Source organism: Protopterus annectens, chromosome 1.part0 (assembly GCF_019279795.1).
Source record: "Protopterus annectens isolate FY-2018-M chromosome 1.part0, PAN1.0, whole genome shotgun sequence".
NCBI lineage: Eukaryota > Metazoa > Chordata > Ceratodontiformes > Protopteridae > Protopterus > Protopterus annectens.
In genome coordinates this window covers 267,437,507-267,456,970 of record NC_056725.1, presented here as the reverse complement: position 1 = coordinate 267,456,970, position 19,464 = coordinate 267,437,507, and positions in this window count along the sequence as shown.

Below are 19,464 nucleotides of genomic sequence, written 5' to 3'. Positions count from 1 at the left end.
TGGGTTAGAACGGGATATTATGTCAAAAAAGGTTAATTTGGATTACCATTGTCCCCTGGAAAACACATTTTTTTCAACAGGGCGACATTTCCAAAACATTGCTTTTAGGTGGGGGTTTGTGGGCAACCCTTTTTTTTTTTTTTTTTTTTTTTGCCAAAAAAATCCAAATTCCCCCTTTGAAAATGTCCCATTCAATTTTGCATATCACTACTTGCATTAGCTTCCCCCTGTGCTACCCATGTATGTGGCTATCTGTTGACATCCTTACCACAGGTATGCAATTATGTGCAGCTGTTACACTTTGGTACGTACTATGGGTGCAGATAACAATTCAGGACAGTCATACGGTTACTGCATCAGGCATGCTGGGATATACACACAGTCATATCAGCACACTGTACTGTTACCGACATGATACTACTAATACACTTCTATGTAGTCACCCTGTGCATCAGCAACGTGTTTACCTGTTCCTGCACTGATGTTGGAGATTGCAGGAGGTGGCACAGTTTCATCATATGCACAGGGTGTGAATTAGGTATGCCTGAGTCTGCCACTGAAACCACCAATTGACATGTGTGTGTATGTGTGTTGGTGAGGGACAGCAGTACAGGGTGGGGCACTCTTGGTGCAGTGTGTGCGAGTATGTGGTAGCCCTAGGTGTTAACATTTCACATGTGTGTATGCACGCACACAGTTCCACCTCATGGCTGCCATATACAGGGGTTTGTGGACAGCCACAGACTGCACCTGGCAGGTCATACAGATCAGTGTCTGTGGGCACGGACACGGTACCTGTGCCTGGCAGGGGTGCTACGGACCATATCCAGTACTAAGCCATACTGGGTACTGTCATCAGAAGCGGGAGTGTGTTGACTGGACACAGGTCCCTGTTGGGACTGTCCAGAGCCACGTGCACGTGGTCTGCTGGGGCATTCAGATGACAGCACAGACCCAGAATTGCTGGGGCTGCTGCTGGCACTATGGGGGCATCCGCGGGCCTGTTGTCGTCCACGCCGACTGCCAGCTGCTGCTGTTGCTGGCATACGGCCACGTCGATGCCACAACCGCCCACCATTACCCTGGCTCATGGACATTTGGTTGTGGAACTGCTGTAATATGTCCCCACAACGTCTGTCTATGACATCGGTGAAATTACGGATAGCATCCGCGATGTCACACATACTGTCAGTCATGGCTGTGCGACATGCTCTCAGCTCCCTCAGACCCTGTCTGGTGTACCTTTCCATACGCGACTGTGCCTGCATGACAGCTCAAAACATAGCTGAGGTTGACAGACCTCTTTGGGCACATCTGCCAGAGGCAGTACGCCCACGGATGCTCCCACGAGAACCCATGGGCAACTGTCTGTGTGGTACCATCGCAGGACCCTGCCCATGGCTGCTGTGTGGGGAAGCATGTGCCACAGATACCACATTACCCTGGTCAATGCCCACTGTATCCTGTCCATCACCTAGGGACAATGGTGACAAAGGATGTACTGGCAGGATGACTGAGCGCAATGATGGGGTTGACAGCTGTGTACTGTCAATTGGCTGACCAATGGCGGACCCTGACACACCTTCCTGTACCATTACACAGATATCATCATTACCAGTACCTGTGGCACCAGATTCAGGTTCCCTGCTGCAGGACACCAGAGCAGCACCAGAACCTGTGGGAGGAAGACAGGAAACACAGTTTACAGTGTCCACACAATGTTACCAGTGATGCACTTATGCACACATGCACACATGCACACGTGGACACATGCACACATGCACACGTGGACACATGCACACATGCACACATGCACGCACACACACATGCACACATGCACACATGCACACGTGGACACATGCACACATACACACATGCACACGTGGACACATGCACACATGCACACATGGACACAGACACACATGCACACATGCACACGTGGACACAGGCACACATGCACACATGCACACATGCACACGTGGACACAGGCGCACCTGCACACATGCACACATGCACACATGCACACCCCGCAGTATACACACAGAGCACTACTGAGTTACACTAGTATTACTAGCACTATCAGGACTATTATAGGTATTGTTAAACACACTCACCAGCATGGATGGCCTGCCTTACTGTAACACCGGAGGGACCTGCAGAAATGAGGAGATTAATGTCAGTGGGCACAACTGTGCCATTGATACTGCATATGATACAGTGCAGTAGTACACCAGTTGCCTTTCACACATCAGCTGCTGATATTGCCAATATCACACATGCACAATTACATACTATGTTGACAGCTACATACCATGGACACACCTTACACATGCATAAACTAACAGTGTACAGAACAGTCAAGTGTACATATGGCATATTACCTGCACGCTCCATGTCGTGCTGCTGTGTGGCTCCAGCCTCCATCATGATGCAGGTGTATTGCTGTTGCTGTTCCGGGGCTGGAGCCACAACACTTAGGAGTAGCCCCTCCAGTCTGGTGAGGTGGGGATGTGTGGCCACCCCACCTCCTGTGGCAAACTGTTGCCTGTGGATATCCGACGCACGCTGATGGATATTTCTGATTAATCACTGCAGTGATGTCGTACCTGCTCATATGTCCTATTATGCGTGCCAATGTCATTTACCCTATGGACAAGGTCTTGCCACAGTGCAGCCCTCTCCTGCTGATTCTGGCTGGTGCGGGAAAACAGTATATCATAATCCCGCACCAGGCTCTGGTGTATCTCCTCATCTTCCGCTGCAGAGTAGGCGGGATTATGCTGTTGCGCCATCTCCCTGGAAGAGAACACAAACAGGATATCAGCAGACTATGTCAGCAATATATGGCACACATACTATACATGATACTCAAGTGTAGTGATATACTACTACTCCCATATGTTGCATGTGTGTGTCTCATGGTGGATACACAAGTACATGGCCAGATATCAGTGCTCAGCCAACACCTGTGCAACAATACCTGCCCCATTCCATACAACATAGTAGCATGCCCCATCAGTCAGCACACTGCGACAGGTCCAATGCACAACCTCACTCTGGGGGTTCATACCAAGGTACTGTATGTGGAATGCCATCCACTAGTGTGATGTGGACACAAGTTACTCGGCCTGGATATACATATCCCACCACCACCACCAGCAAAGTAGACTACTTTGATATGTATGTGATTAGACAGTTATTCACTTGTTAGGACTGAGATGGTATCCATGCAGCCCACTGGGCCAGTGGAAGCCACAACCCACACTGCTGACCCCTTTGCGAATGCATACCACGGACATCCCACAGATTGCATGGAACTTGCACACACATTTTTAACCCAGACCCTATGCACAAAGGTAAGGCATCTTGTCCGGTGGACCCCAGCCAGAGGCAGATTGTATAACAATAGCAGGAGGCTACTGCAGGACAGAGCAGAATCACATTAAGGGAAGGCATCTGTGGTCAGCACTGGTAATACGCTACGGTCTCTCATAACAACGGCCACGGCCTACTCTGGGAGGGAAACGGCCACAAACACTATAGATAACCACAAGGCCTTCTTCAGTTATGTTACACATATGGACCTAATGCCTCAGATATGCTCTGAGTTAATACACACCTACTTAACATTCACCGAACACACAGATATTGGCAACATTCTTGCAGACAGGTTCGGTGCACGTATTCCCCCTCCTTCTCCCTCACAAGTAGAAATACTTATCACAGCTGAATGTAACCTCCCTATCATCTCACATGTCCAGGTGAGGGCCGCCCTCAGCAAAGCAGAACACACAGCATCACTGTGACCTGATGGTATCCCTGGATGTGTGCTACGTGCACTCCAAGAGGACATACAACCGCATATAAGACTGATATTTAACCTTGGCCATACTACAGGATATGTACCTGAACACTGGCATACAGCAACAGTGGTCCCACACCACTAAGGAGGGACCTCTACTGACCCTGGGAACTACCACATCATAAGCATAACCGGCCTGGTCTGCTAAGCTATGGAATTATTCAGTATGGGACGCATATACAGCGATATTGGGTACCTGCAGATACTTGATCCCGGACAGTTTGCCTTTGTGATGGGCTGATCCTGCCTTTTGAACCTGGTTGACCTTTCAAAACAGTCACTACAGCCATTGATGAGGGCAATGCACAGACAACTGCTGCCAGGATCATGGCCTAACACTGACTGACATGTAATGCATAGTCATCCCCTTTCGGTGGAACTACGTACACACAACATATCACATGGACATACCTATAGATACAGACCTATGACACATTTGGAGGGTTCACAGTATGCAGACTATTAACCTGCTACTGTACATTACCTATGTTTGTCGCAGCTGGTTGCGTTACCACTACTTCTGCTTCCTGCTGCTGCAGGCACGGCTTGCTACTGTCACTGCTGACAGCTTAGACCCAGTGTGTAGTGTGTGTTTTTTTTTTTTCTCTCACTCTCTGTCTCTGTCTGTCTCTCTCCCTCTGTCTGCTTCCAGACAGTGCAGTGAATGTATTGCATGTGTGGAGTGTTAGTACAGGATGCTTTTGTAGGTATCTGCATAGGTCCATGTGATGGCCTCTGCACCAATTGTAAGCCAGCATTTGCTAATTGCATGCAGCCAGTTGTGTACTGATTGCAGTTCTCACTGTGATTTCAGGACAGTCCTATAAAAGGGTATGTGAGATAGGTGTTGCCCTTTCAGATTGTAAGGGCGGGGACCATGCTGGTATGCTGTGGACACTGTTCTGTGAGTGTAAAGGTTAGTATCTCTCTCATGATTCAGGCTGTGTTGTAGATTCACGTTTCTCCATTCCTCTCTCCTGTTCCCTGTAGTAAGTGTGTATGCACAATGACACCTACAACTATATATATACATATATATATATATATATATATATATATATATATATATATATATGTAAATATACATACATTTATATATGTACATTAACTGACATTATTACCTACTAGCTACCAAATAGCATGGCTGTTTCTGTTCACACACTACTATTATGGAAATCCACTAGTTTTGACAGTAATTCTACATGACATGCTTTGTGTACTACACATCCTATATTCCCTTTACATTCATTCCTACTATTACATGATATATTTATTTTAGCATAGTGCTCTTGTATAAAAGTCATGGCTTAGTGGTAGGTTATGTAGACTACTGTTCCCTGGGTTCAGGACCGACAGTGGGATTTTATTTTGCTTTTGAACTGACTACAGGACCTGTCAATCAGAGTGACTAAGGCACTTTTAAGCAGTTGTAACCGGGTTAGCGCTGGTTTGTGCAGAGCTCACGCATGCGCACTGGCGTTTAGCTCCGCGCACACACGCACACACCCGCTTAAAACCGCTTAACAGTGCTTACTCTGGCGCACACCCGCGCTATTTTCTTTGAAATAAATGAAAATGGGGAGACAGGAAAGTGGTGAAAAAGGGGTCACAAAGAGGGTAAGACATTAGGGAAACAAGTTTGGGATTTGCAGGAGGGATGTAGGTAAGGCCCATAGCTGCCCATTTCTTCATCAGCAACAGCTGTGCATATGTATCTAATTTGGTGTGACATTTGAAACCTTCCACCCCTGAGAGAGGTGTCAGGACAATAACAATACTTGTTGTACAGCCAATTGTAATTGATAGTTTCCATGTCCAGCAGACATGTGTGTGGAATGGGCAGCTATGTATGGGGTGTAATTTTTTTGTGGGTACAGAGTGCCCTTTTTTTTTTTTTTTCAGGTGAGAGTGGTATGTCAGGTGAAGGAAGTCAGTATAGCTGGGGAGGTAGGTTGGGTAGATCAACAGACAAGACAAACAAGACGCATACAGGGGCGGTGTATGACACGTGTGGGGGGGTTACACTATTGACGGGGACAGAGGTTTGGATATCCAGAGCCCATGAGCCCACAGATGGCAACAGTGGAACTGATATCCCCACCCATGGGCAGTTGCCACTGTTCCTTCACTGCCTAGGACGGGGCTGTGCTGGGGGCTGTGTAGGCCGGGCAACAGGCATGCCCGTAATTTGTGCCACCTGTGCCTCAAGCTGGCGTAGTGGCCCAAGAACAGAGTCCTGGATCTCCCTATGCACCACAGTCCGGACGCTACGGAGGGTGAGTGGTGGTTCTCCTCCGGCCACACTTGCAGAGGGGGGACGAGCCCCATCCCCTGCAGCGCTTCCACCCGCAGGTGGCACAGGGCCACTGGAGGAGGGTCCAGACTGTGCACTAGTGCCAGGTGCACTCGCCAGCTGAGGTGGGAGAGGTGGGTCCGCTGGAACCCGCCTTCCCTGTCATCCTATGTTTTGCATTATGTCATGACAGTTTGGGTTAGTAACATATAATACCATTCACAATTAGTTGTAACAGCATGCATTAGTATTCCCATTAACCAAACACCCAGATATTCACACCATTGAACAGCGAGCATAACACATGCATAATTTGAACAGCAATACACAGTCCAACAACATGCAGGGTTGATTGATGGCAACAGGCCATCAGGTTTGGATGTATGAACAGGGCAGATGCATCAACGGACATGCAAATATTTATGACCCAACAGGACAAATGTCCAGGGGTGTTAATTGTGATTGCACATACCATTTTCACGTGGAATGGGTTATATGTGGTTATAGGGTGGGGTGAAGAAAATAATATTAACACCTTCGAATACCAATACATATGCTGTACATTTCTAATAGTTGCACATATATATACACACTACTGTTCTAACTACAGTTTCCTATATGATAACTACTTCAATTTGGTGATAGGACTGTTACTGCTACATCAATATACATTTTATTTTTCTTCATACACATTCATATCTGGCTTTGTTCAGCTACATCATCCTGCTACATTTGCTTTATATATCTAGAGACAACTGTGGATGTTTGGTATGTCAGACAATCATACTATCTGCATATTGCAGACTGAGAGCAACATATCCAGATTTTGGGATACACATTCCAGCTGCAGCAATACTTTGAACAGATTTTGCTGTTTGGTTTTGCTTCTCACATGCATTTCATTCTGTACTGACTGCAGTATACTTTATTCAGGGGTTATTACTACTTTATTGGTGGATTCATAACACTTTCTCACACTCCCTCACTTGTTTTCATTTTACTATTCAGGATGGTACTTACTTCTAGGCTTTATTGACATGTTTTACCTGTAGTTATTACAATCCTTTCCAGCAGTCTCACTTCTGTCATGTTTCAGTATTTCAACAGGGGTATATTTCACACATGTGATTTGCTCATCTTCTGCAGCTGTACTTTTCAGCCTGCTGCAGGTTGTGTACTATTATATTACAGGTGGGGCATCTTTATTTCAGACTTTATTTCAGACATTTTAATTTTTCTGTTTGGATTACAGACTGCAACACACTTTTGTAATCAAGCAATACTTGCAAACACTCTTACACTTGTTACTTGCACATTCTATTACTTAGTGACTACACTGCACTCTTTTGCTAACTGTCATACTTTTATATTTCTTTACAGTTACTGGGAGAGGATTATTGACCTGCCTGGTGGCGCAACCGCACCAGCCTATCGCCATAGGCTCTGCGGTTCGCAGAACGGACACCTGCAGCTGTAATATAAATGAAGTAATATTGGAATACACATCTCCATAATTTCAGCTAGTTTAATTTCTTACATACATAATTACATGTAACTTACTCAGTAGTGGGGTGTTGGGCATTTGCCGGGACTCCTGGATCCAAAGGTTCAATTGGTCCTGCTTGCATCTCTTCAGGTCCGCATGGTGGTGACGAACCTGCTCACCAGTCCTTGGAATCCCTGTGGCACTGGTGAGATCATGAGCCAACCGGTCCCACGCCTCAGCCCTATATGCTCCCCACAGGACCTGGCCCTGCATGAGTTGGGCCTCATGATTGTGGACTAGGAGCCAGACCATGTATCTGGACTCCTCAACGCCCCACCTCTGTGCTCGAAAGCAACTACCCTCACCTACTCCTGTCATTCTGGCTGCAAGTCAGTTCTACAATCGTTTATGCTGTGTATTCCTGCCTATGGGGCTTATATATGCCGTTTTTCCCGCACATATCTGTGATTGGCCATTTTGGAATTGTATCAACTTCACAAAACCTGCTTTGTCATGCTCCACTTTGTATTCATTCCTATATATTTGCTATTACTGCATTTATAGGTACTGCTGTCATGGCTTAGTGGTTCAGTACCTTGATTATGGTGCATAGTATCCTGGGTTCGAACCTGGCCACTGCTTTTTATTTTTTATGACTGTCTAGACAGGCTGAGGGGTGTGTCTGTGTAAAGGCAGTTTTGATACGGCTTGCTCAACGTTGCCCTTCGGTTAGCTTGTTGGTGCGGTGCACAGCTCCACGCAAATGGGGTACGCTGGTTTACGCCTCATTTGGCTATCAGCACACTTATTACGCTCAGCTCAGCTAGGGGCACACAGTTTCACCGTGTTAAACCACTGCTCAGCTACGGGCACTCATTGTGCACCTGTTGAACCACTGCTCACCTTTAGGCACTCATTTTGCACCTGTTGAACCACTGCTCACCTTTGGGCACTCATTTTGCACCTGCTAAACCACTGCTCACCTATGGGCAGATGCACTCACCTTGTTAAACTGTAGCTCAGCTATAGGCACATCTGGCATTTTTTATTATTTTGTTATCTCACATTTCTTCAAAATAAATGGACTATTTCATTACATTTTACATGAACTATGATTTTATATGTGTACATGTTTGTCAGGGACTTGTTTTGTGCTTATTTTACTAAAAATAAACATTGGTGTTGTGGGGGCTCGAACCATGAATGCCTGCTCTTCAGCCGACGTCTCTACCGCTACGCTATTGCTTCTTGGCTCAGTTTGCTTATGTAGTTCTTATATGCTTTTCCACTGACTGCTAACTGTGGCTAAGCGACGGGCACGCCCGCGCAAATGAGCGCACTCACGGGCAAACATCTTTATGATTTAAAAAAAAATATAGAAGACATTCATTTATATATTTTATGTTCATAGTCTGTGGGGGCATGTGTTGTGTTGTGTTTATTCACATTTCCATGGCCTCTGTCGTGGGTGTTTACTTTGGGCAATTTTACTCTTCTGGGGGCGTGTCCACTTGCAGGGCTCAGCCTACGGACATGCCCCTACTGTCTTCCATGGACCGTGTTAGCCTTCGGTGTGATTCAGCATGCCCTCATGCATATGCATGACATGCTGACATCACACTGTTTAACTGCAGCCTCCGTGTAAGTCATGCATCTCTTACACGGAGGCTTCGTGAATCCTGCCCAATATCATTCACACAAAGAAAGTAAAGATCACAAAAGGACAAATGAATCTTCTAATAATGTTACACCCCCTATCTCAGTAAGGTTTGGATGTAGCTGATTTAGATACCTCCTTATTAAGTGTAAAAAATATGCCTGATTATCAGAACAGAAAATAATCTTCTTTTTGGGAACTCAGCAGCCCAGACCACCGTTACCATCCAAACTGGTATAGACTACAGACCACCGTTACCATTTTCTTTGACATCAACTAGAGCTAAGGCCAATGGCAGGAGAGATACTGTCACTTTAGATTCCCTCATGCATATCACCCATGATGCATCATTGCACAACTATAGGTCATACATCCTCACACATTCTTGTTTCCAAAAAGAGATGCAATTACACTTCCTAAACAATGTTACCCCAGTTGGCTAAGTCCCTCTGTATTTGTCAGAATGCTCATTTACTGATGCTTTTGTAACTTGCCTTTCAGCAAATTGGCCATGGACTTCAGAAATATCATCCAAGGGAACTCTGCCTTATAAACAAAGTTCTGTAGTCCCAGTATATGTACAATGTCCCTTACCAAGATCGTTTACCCATTTAACCTCTCAGTCTTCTCCCTGAATAATTTCCTATTGTCACAACAGACTCCAAAGGAAGGAAAGGGCAGATCAATTGCCAGCAAAAAAGAATGTTAAATTCTTAGCAGGCCCCTCCAATTTGTTCTTTAGTATTTGGACACACTGCTGTTTAACATAAACCCAAGAAGGTTTTAGTACCCACACAATGAGTTCCTTGCTATCCTCTATGAGACAGATGGCATCATTGTAATGCCCTATCCTTCATGCAGGATCACCTGACACCACAGACCATTGCAAGATAATGATAAACTTCTCAAAACCACACAAACCATCAAACAATGGATACACATGGGCCTATCAAAGTAACAGCTTTCATCAGGATGTATGCTCTGCAAATGCCAGTCAAGCTACCATATGGAGAGCAGACAGAATCCTGCTTCACTGTTCACTATGACTAACAATATGTCACTCACCACTCATATGATCGTGAAAATATTGTCTAATTATGCACTTTTGCATCTTCTTTATCAATGTTGTACTTTACGGAGCCACCCTTTGAATATGATAAATGAAAACTGTAATTCTAATTTTTAATGTCCAATGTCTTAACCAAAGCAACACAATTTCAGACTCTCTTCTTAACTGTCAGTTTATATATTTTGCCTCCCCTAACAACTTACTATTCAAGTTGCTTTCACCTACCTCCCCCCACACAACCCCTTAGCCAAACTCAAAACCCTTCTGCTTCAAACTACCTCCTTAAAAATCTCACTTAGTAGGATAAAGTGACTCCAATCCCAACCTTCTTGGCTCAAACCAAAGCAATGTCTTGGACATCTTAATGACTTCAGGCTCACACAACTGGTCACTGAACCCACCACACTAAACTCAAACTCTTCTATCACTCACTTCTTGATCTTACTATTACCAAAACATTATTTCTCAAAATTTCATTCACCTCCTCCCTTCATTGACAACTGATTAATCAGCTTCAGTATTTCTCAGCACATAAACAAACAACATTCATCCCTTCCTCATATAATTCTAGAATACATTCCAGTCCAACATTCTCAAACTAAACTCATTAGATTTGTCTCCTATTCATTCTTCTTCTGACCCTAACCACTGCAGGATTCTCCTCACACAAATCTTGACTAACCACCAGAATTGACTCTTCCCTAAAAATGGCTCTCTAAATGTCAAAAAAAAAAAAAAAAACAACTGGATCACATACAAACTCAAATGCCTCCATAGTCTCAGGAGCAGTGCCTGACATACTTTGAAAAATAACCCATCCTAAACCTCCAGGTAATATTATACTTAGCTAAGAAATCTTGTTAACAGACAATCGGGCAACATAAAAGTCACATTATGAAAAGGCATCCGTCATCCCTTCTCAACTCACCTAAAGAATTGTGTGCAGAAATGAAGTGCAAGACAGGTGAGCTAATCTAGCTAATCCCACTCTTCCTCATCTCACCTTACAATTGCTGTCTTCACCCTCCGCTTCAGCACACTGATTCTGTTAATAACCCGTTTTCTCCCTTTAACCTCTCTCATCTCCTTATAGTCCTAATTTTCTTTCCAAGGCAATCAATGATAAACACTAAGTACCACAACTTGAACTAGAAGCTGACCCACTTTCTTGTTCTGGCAATCTTCTCCCATGGTTCATATTCTTATGTAAGGACTTCATAGTCCCCTATTCTTCACATTTATAGACTCTGCCTAACTCAAAATATCATGCTTGATATCTGGAAAACAGCCATTGTTAAACCCCCTCCACTAAAAAACTGACCCATCCCATGTTACTGACTTCTGCCTCATCTCCATTATTCCCATACATAGTACAATCCTTGAAAAATTAGTTTACAGTCAACTCACCCATTGCTTCTCATAATATAATCTATTATCCTCAAAACAGTTTGGATTTTGGCTGGTAGGAACACTTAAACTGCACTCTGGACACTTACTGATAACATTCTCCTGACAATGGGCAAATATCATCTCAATGGAGCCATTTTTATGTGACCTCATCAAAGCTTTCAACCTGGTGGATCATGATATTCTTTTACATCACCTAACTAAAAATGGAATTAGTCCAAATACAGCTCCTTGGTTTAAACATTGCCTTTCCAATTGGTACTTCTCTGTGCAGTTTCAAAACACCCTCTCTACTTCCATCTGTCCCTTTAAAAGAGTATCTTAGTGGTCTATTCTGTCTCCCCTTCTTTTTCCCATTTATATTAATGAATTGATACTTGATCTATCTCACCTCTGTCTCTTGCTTTATGCTGATAGCTTGATCTTATTTCACTCAAACACAACCTTCTCTGCCATACATCAATAGCAACTACATGCTGACTTCCTTTCTCTTATCAAATGGTTTAATAAAAAAGCTAATTCTGCACAATTCCAAAATGAAAACAATGCTGTTTGATATGGTACTTATCATAAATGGAAGAATAACTCTCAATTCACTTCTTTTCCATGACCATCTTAACAACTAATTAAGTCGTATCCTTCAAATACCTTAGAACTTGGCTGGAGCAAGCACAAAACATTCATGTTCACCTAAAACAAATATGGAAGAAAATAAATTCCCTCATATTTTGGTCCTATAAAATGCCATGCTTTCTCTCCAGACAAATCAGGAGCACCTTAGGCAAAGGCATTCTACTAGCACAGTTTGAATGTGGACTTTCACTGGTTGCAGCAGCATCCATGAAAAACTACTCTAATATGCAAACTATAAGCAACTCTATCTGCTGTTTCATGACTGTCTCCACAAGAAATGAGCATCATTGTATCATGCATAATAAAGCCAATTGACTACCTCTTCAACAATGTGCAAATCTACTTCTTGGATCCCAACACTACCATCTCCTCAAAGAACTGTCCCTTCCTTCCCTTGCCTTCAGCCTATTCAGACAACTCTCCAGTTACAATCTAAGAAGTCTTAACCACTCTGGTCCACTTCTTTAATGTCCGCAAAACCAGACTTCATTGCACTAATCATGCTTTCTCAATCCTAGGCCCCAAACTTTGGGAATCGCTCTACACTAATCTTAAAGACCTCAGTTCATACACTTCATTCCATGCTCAGCTTAAACATCGTTTCAAGTCCAGTCAGGTACCTTTGTCTTCATCAAATTATTTCCCTAGACTAAAATGTGACATCACTTCCACATTGTATATATCAGATATAGCTGATTTCCTATGTCCCCTGACCTTACGTTTGCTATAGTTTACACTGTGTGCTCTGCCCATTCACTATTCCACTCTCTTTTCTTCTTCCCTCCTTACTCTGACCATCCCTTTCTATTGTACCTTATACTTTGTACTTTATTAGTATTACTGTTACAGATTCATTGCTATCTTCACACACCATTTTGTTTGCATTCATAATACTTCTTGTTAACTTGCTTGTCTACTGACATTTGTCAGGGCTGAGACTGAAATAAGTCAGCACAAAATCTCCACAGTTAAGTTGCAAAGTAAATCCACTCTCAAAATCTAATACCAGGCATTGACTTACCTTGTTATTTTAATAACAACAAAACAACTCCTGCAAACCCTCCAAAAAATGGTGCTCATGGCCTCATAATCTCTGAATTCCCCCAAAACTTCATCTCCTCTATTCCCCTCAAAATGATCCCCTGCTCCTCCCTACTGTTGGGCCACTTATAAGCACCCTTCCCACTTCCAGATGTTGCATTGTCTGTTGCCAGCACCTCTGACTTCCTTCTGTCTTAAAACATCTAAACTTCAGGTCCCCCAAAAGGTTGAACAAATGTGCAAATTCACATGTTGTCGAATGACATTGTTTGATACTGGAATCCCGTGAGTGCTTCTTGATCTATTTCATGTTCCCAGTACCCCAAGCTACTTCCCCTTTCTACCATGGCGTCTAACAATGTGTTTGGATGTGATGTACCAAATGAGGCTTTTGTCGTTAGTTGTCCATTGAGGAACCTGCTATTCATACAATATCTGTGTTTTTCCTACCTCAATAATTCTACTTCCTGTATAATGAGGAAGCTCAGCATTTAAAGGTCCTGTTCTAGTTTCTTCTCCAAGGTTCACAACATCATGCTGACAAAACCTAAAATCTCATTTTTCCACATCTAAGCCATAAGCCTGCCTAGCCTGTACTAGTTCAATGCCACCCAAGCTGCAGTAAGATCCATAGCAATTGGATCCCAGTGCTTCACTATTCACTCTACCCCATCTTGCTGATAGAGAAAAATGCTTCCACTAACTCCCATCATCATATTTTCCTTAACTGACTACTATGTTCGTTTATTAGATTGGAATCCAGATGCGAGTTTTTGACTTATCTCTGATCATGTATGCTTAAGTAGCACATGCCTGGCCAGACTTCAACCAGTCTCCTCTATAGTCCCAGACATATGATCCAGAAGAAACGCTGTTAGGTATTTATGCACCACAGACATGACCTATGGTCATAGATAGATGATAGATATCCGTATCTGATGGTCTGTTCTCTTCTAATGGCTCCTCCACTATATAAGTCTGGTACAGTTTTGATGATGTGTTTTCATTTTTATGTGTTTATGTGCTCTCCTTGGAGTTCTGTTGCCACATCCATTTTTTTCTCTTCTGCTTTCCATGGATTGTTCCTGTACATCTGCTAGAATTCTTCCTGCAGTTCTGAGACTTGTGGTGTGAGGTCTTATTCATATCATGGGATTATAGTAATTTCTACTTCAATAACCCCAAAGGGCCATTTAAAGTCAATGTAATGGCCCAGTTTGAATCCTATAGGTTTTAACTAGGGTATATAACTTGGGCATGGGTGGTAGAGCATTTATAAACTCTTTCTTTCTAGATGCCAGGCCATGGGTAAATTTACGATTCCCCATCCCTTGATCTATGTTGCATTTGGGTTAGTGTAGGGAAGAACTTTGTTTCACATAAAATGAAGCCTGTTCTAGAGAACAGACAGTCTCCAAGTTACATAACTGTCTCTCCAACATCTTATTTAAGTTGCAGGCAAGGTTGAGATAACTAGATTTAGTATTTCTGATGCAATTTATTTCATGAGTGTGCAGTGGGTCTCTTAAGGCTGGTTCAGAAGATATTTTGCATGCTACTCATAAACTGACTCTTAGCAGTCTGCAGGAGGCTGAGTATAAGGATAAAGCTTTGACGTGGTCAGCATGTTGACTACACAATGTATTCTTTCCATAAGGAGTCTCTGCAGATGCTGTGGTAGTTGCATAGACCTGGTTATGTACATATAGAAGAAGGCATTGTACTCAACGATTGGTCTAAAGATGACTGAGTACAATGAAATAATGACATATTTGAACCTGGATGCCATACCCTTGCTTAAAGCTGTACAGCACAGAGTAATTTCCTTACTACATTAGACACATAGTGGTCAAAGACCAATTCCCTGCCTACATACAGGTATGTTCTCATATCTTCATCACTGGAAATACCCTTGGAGATATATTATCAATGTAGTAATTTCCTAGAGTGGTTGACTTTTCAAAAGAAACTATTATGCACTTCTTGGCATTGAGTTTTAGTCTGTTACTCTGTCACCAGTTATTAGTTTGTGTCAGGCCTTCTTACAGGATATATATGTCAATCAGAAATTCTAAGACTGTATCTAATTTATAATTGAATGCAAACTTAGCCAGAGGCCTTTGATGTTAGCTTTGACTTCACAGATGAAGATGACAAAAAGGAACACTGATCCTTGAGGGACCCTGCTAGTGATCTGCCATTTGCTGGAGGCAGACCCCCTATCCTGACTTCTTTGGTCTTATCTGTGAACCAGCTGGCTATCCATCGTGTAACATAGGGGTTTAGTCCTAATTTTGTGAGATTATGTACAATGCCTCTGTGGGGTATTGTGTCAAATGCTCTGGCCAGGTCAAGGTTGGCAGTATGCATAATTTTGCCTTTATCCATTGCTTTGGTGACATTCTTAAAGAAGTCCATCAGGCTGAGAACGTATAATCATCCCTTAATGAAAGCTAGGTGGGATGCAATGATTGAAGGTTACCTATGCCATTATTTATCATATCAATGATTATTCTCTCCATGTATTTACATATGAGATTAGTCAGGCTTATAGGTCTCTAGTTTCCTGGGTCTATGGATGTCCATCCCTTGTACAGAAGGATAAAAGTTGCAGCCCTCCATTTGTTTGGCATGGAGTCTGTTAGGAGACTGTGGTTAAATAATGATTCTAATGGTCCAGATAGGTTATGCTTCCTGCTATAAGGTTGCAAACTGGGATATTAACAGGCCTCATTGTTGCTGTGTTTTTGGCATTGCTTACCACTTTTAGGACTTCCTCTGCTTATTTTGGGTAGAAACTACTGCATCTATGTAGCTGTATATATTGCTGTACAGAGACTTTGTGAATGACTCTTAATAGGCAGCAGTGTTCCCTGTGTATAGTGGAGGGGCTTGGAATTTTGTCAGCATTATCATTTAAAAGCAAGAATTTTGCTTTGGAATAATTCCTAAAAGTTCCAGGGTTAGATGATGTCCCAAACCTTATTTCTGTTTTGAAGGAGACAGCTCTTTGGTCCCATTTGACCAGTATTCATGTTGCACTCAGTGGAGGGGGGTGCAACATTCCCCTATGATCATGAAGAACAGGTCAAGGATGTTTGGACCTCTAGTGGGTATACAGAATGGCTGGTCCAGTGTGTTCATGTTGACAACATTTAGGAATCTATGGGCATACATGTTTTGGGTAATGCAGGTTTCCCACTTTATAGAAGGGTAGTTGATTTCATCCACAAGTATCATGTTGGGTAGAATTGATAGTGACTGTATTTCATTTAAGAAACTGGTGTGGGTTTCTTGGGTAATAGCTGGGGTCCTGTAAATTACAAAGTTAATAAATGGTAATTTGCATTTGGTGAGTTTTAGGTGGAGAAGATCAAGGGCATCATACTGCGTGATCAACAATTGTTTTTACTGAAAATCGAGGCATTTCCAACTTTTGTCCCCTTTTATGACATAGTAGATATAAATGTGTTGAAGCCAATATAGCACTGCACTGTCATGGTGATCTCAACTGCTTTACAAGATATCTCATGGAAATCAATATTCTACAGAGTGAGAAGAGCATGCAGGGTGTGGAATTTTTTATTTAAGATCTTGGCATTGAGCAGTGTCAACTTTAGATTATTAGGGGTTGGTTTAGCTATGTTGAATGGTTTATCAGGTTAGCAATGCTCAAAAAGGCAAAATAGGGGTGGACAAATTATTAGCCAAAATTCAAAAGTGCAGAGTGGACAGGAGTAGACCATCCCTAGTCAAACAGCTTGGCCTACATATCCTCCCAGGGCTGACAGATATTTAAAAATAATTTGAATCACTCAGACATGATGACATTATACAGGTACAGAAACTTATGAAGCAGACAAAGTAGCCCACTAGCCAGTCACAAAAACACACTTGAAGCCTTTCACTGTTATTACAGTTTAGAGCAGCTCAGGATACCATCTAATGCCACTATAGTGCAGATCTAACCCTTCTTAATGTAAAAAAGATTAGTGCAGTACAGTAGCACTTTACTGTTTCAATGTTTCAGTGTAAACTACCAGCAACTCAAGATCCCCTAGTATGGCAGTTCAACAGTTTCCTAACAGTTATACCTGGTTGAAAACAATAAGAACTGAACCACTGATCAACATCTTTCTTGAACTGAGTCATACATTTACTTGTCATGTCAAATGGTAGACTATGCCAAACCCTTCTTACCCGTGATGAAAAAAAAATCATTCCAGCTTTTTGTAATAATCTGCTGCATATCAACCAATACACTCTTATTCCTGGTATCATGACTATGGCAAGTGCAAGTAATTCATAGCATTGCTCAAAAGCCATATCCTTAGAGCATTTATAGAACATTAACTCATCCTCCAGTATGTCTGTAATCATCTAAATATTAAGACAAAACATTTATTCTGTTCCTGTAAGTGTATTGATTTAAGCTCCTAGCAGACCTTTTAAATTACTTCTGAATGGCATTCCAATCACTTTAACTGACTGGTAAGATAAACACATACACTACTGCAATGTTCAACAGCAGATCTAATAACAGACTCATATAATGAAAGCAAGACCTCTGCATCCCTACTTTATAATATTGCTCAAAGTCCCACAGCACTTCCAAATAATACTAGATAGATCCCTATCAAAGTATAGCCCAGACTCATCAACAATATCCAAATCTTTACTGCTATTTGCACTCAATGTTTACTGACCATCAATATCATATGAATATGAATTTTCCCTCAAAGTTCAAAATAAAACATCTTAGCATTAAATTGTGCACCTGTTGAACTGGGCCAAGATCTAAGAAATCCAAAAACTAAACACGACTTACAATTCTTCCAATTTTTATGTTATCCATAAATAATCAAAAAACTGCTATAAAAGTGTTGTGTATGTTCATTAACATCACCAACAGTCCTTCCAGTTTTGGTTTCATTAATGAACTTACTCTGTAATACATTAACCATGACAGGGAAATGTGCCATAAAAATACCAAATAGAAATCGACCAAGGACTGACCCCTATGGAACTCTCTTGACAACATCCTGAGAGGCAGATCTTTATTCACACAACCTTGATCCTGCCAGTAAACTAATTCCCCACCCATCACTTTACATACTTGTTAGAATCCTCTTTAAACTTCAAATCACATCATGGGTGATGGAAGCAAATACTCTAGCAAAATCCAAGTAAACCACATCAACAGAAAAAAAAACATTTACAATGAAAAAATACTTTCATAGAAATGTATCAAGTTAGAATGGAATAAATACCCAAATACAGTTCCATGTTTGTAAATATCGTCTACACAGAAACAATGTCAGGGGCTGCTGTTGCTTTAATTCATGTGTATGTGCAACAGGCTGAAGTCTATGCTGCTTCTGCTGCTGACACTAGTAGACCACAGCCAAGATGGAGAAGGGTTTTTAGGCCCAGTTTAACTTATCACAATCTGCACAAGGTAAAAATTGTAGAGTGCTACAGGGTGGATCGAGACTCACTACAGGAATTCTGCAACCTCTGCCTTCCTCAACTCAGACCAAGGGCAAACCGAGAGGACCCAATACCAGTGGAGACAATGGCATGTGTAGCACTTAGAATTTTAGCTACAGGAACAAAGATACCAACAGGGGACATGCTGGGGTGAACAGGCATCAGCATCCAGGATCCTATATCAACAACTGAATGCTATGCTCTAATATCCTAGAGACTACATATATTTTCTCTGTTCACCTGAGGACAGGCCCAGAAATATGCAGGAGTTCTACCCTGTAGCACACTACTCTGAAGTACTGGGTGCCATAGACTGTACACGTAAAGAAATCAAAGCACCACCCAGGGAACAGGGAAGGGTATACATAAATAGAAAGGGATTCTACTCCATTAACTGCCAAGTTATGTGCAATGCTAAGGGAATCATCTTGAGTGTGTGTGCTAGCAACACAGGCAGTTACCGCATCTCACATATTTGGCACAACTCCCAACTGTATGAGATGTTTACTACGGGTGGTATCCCACA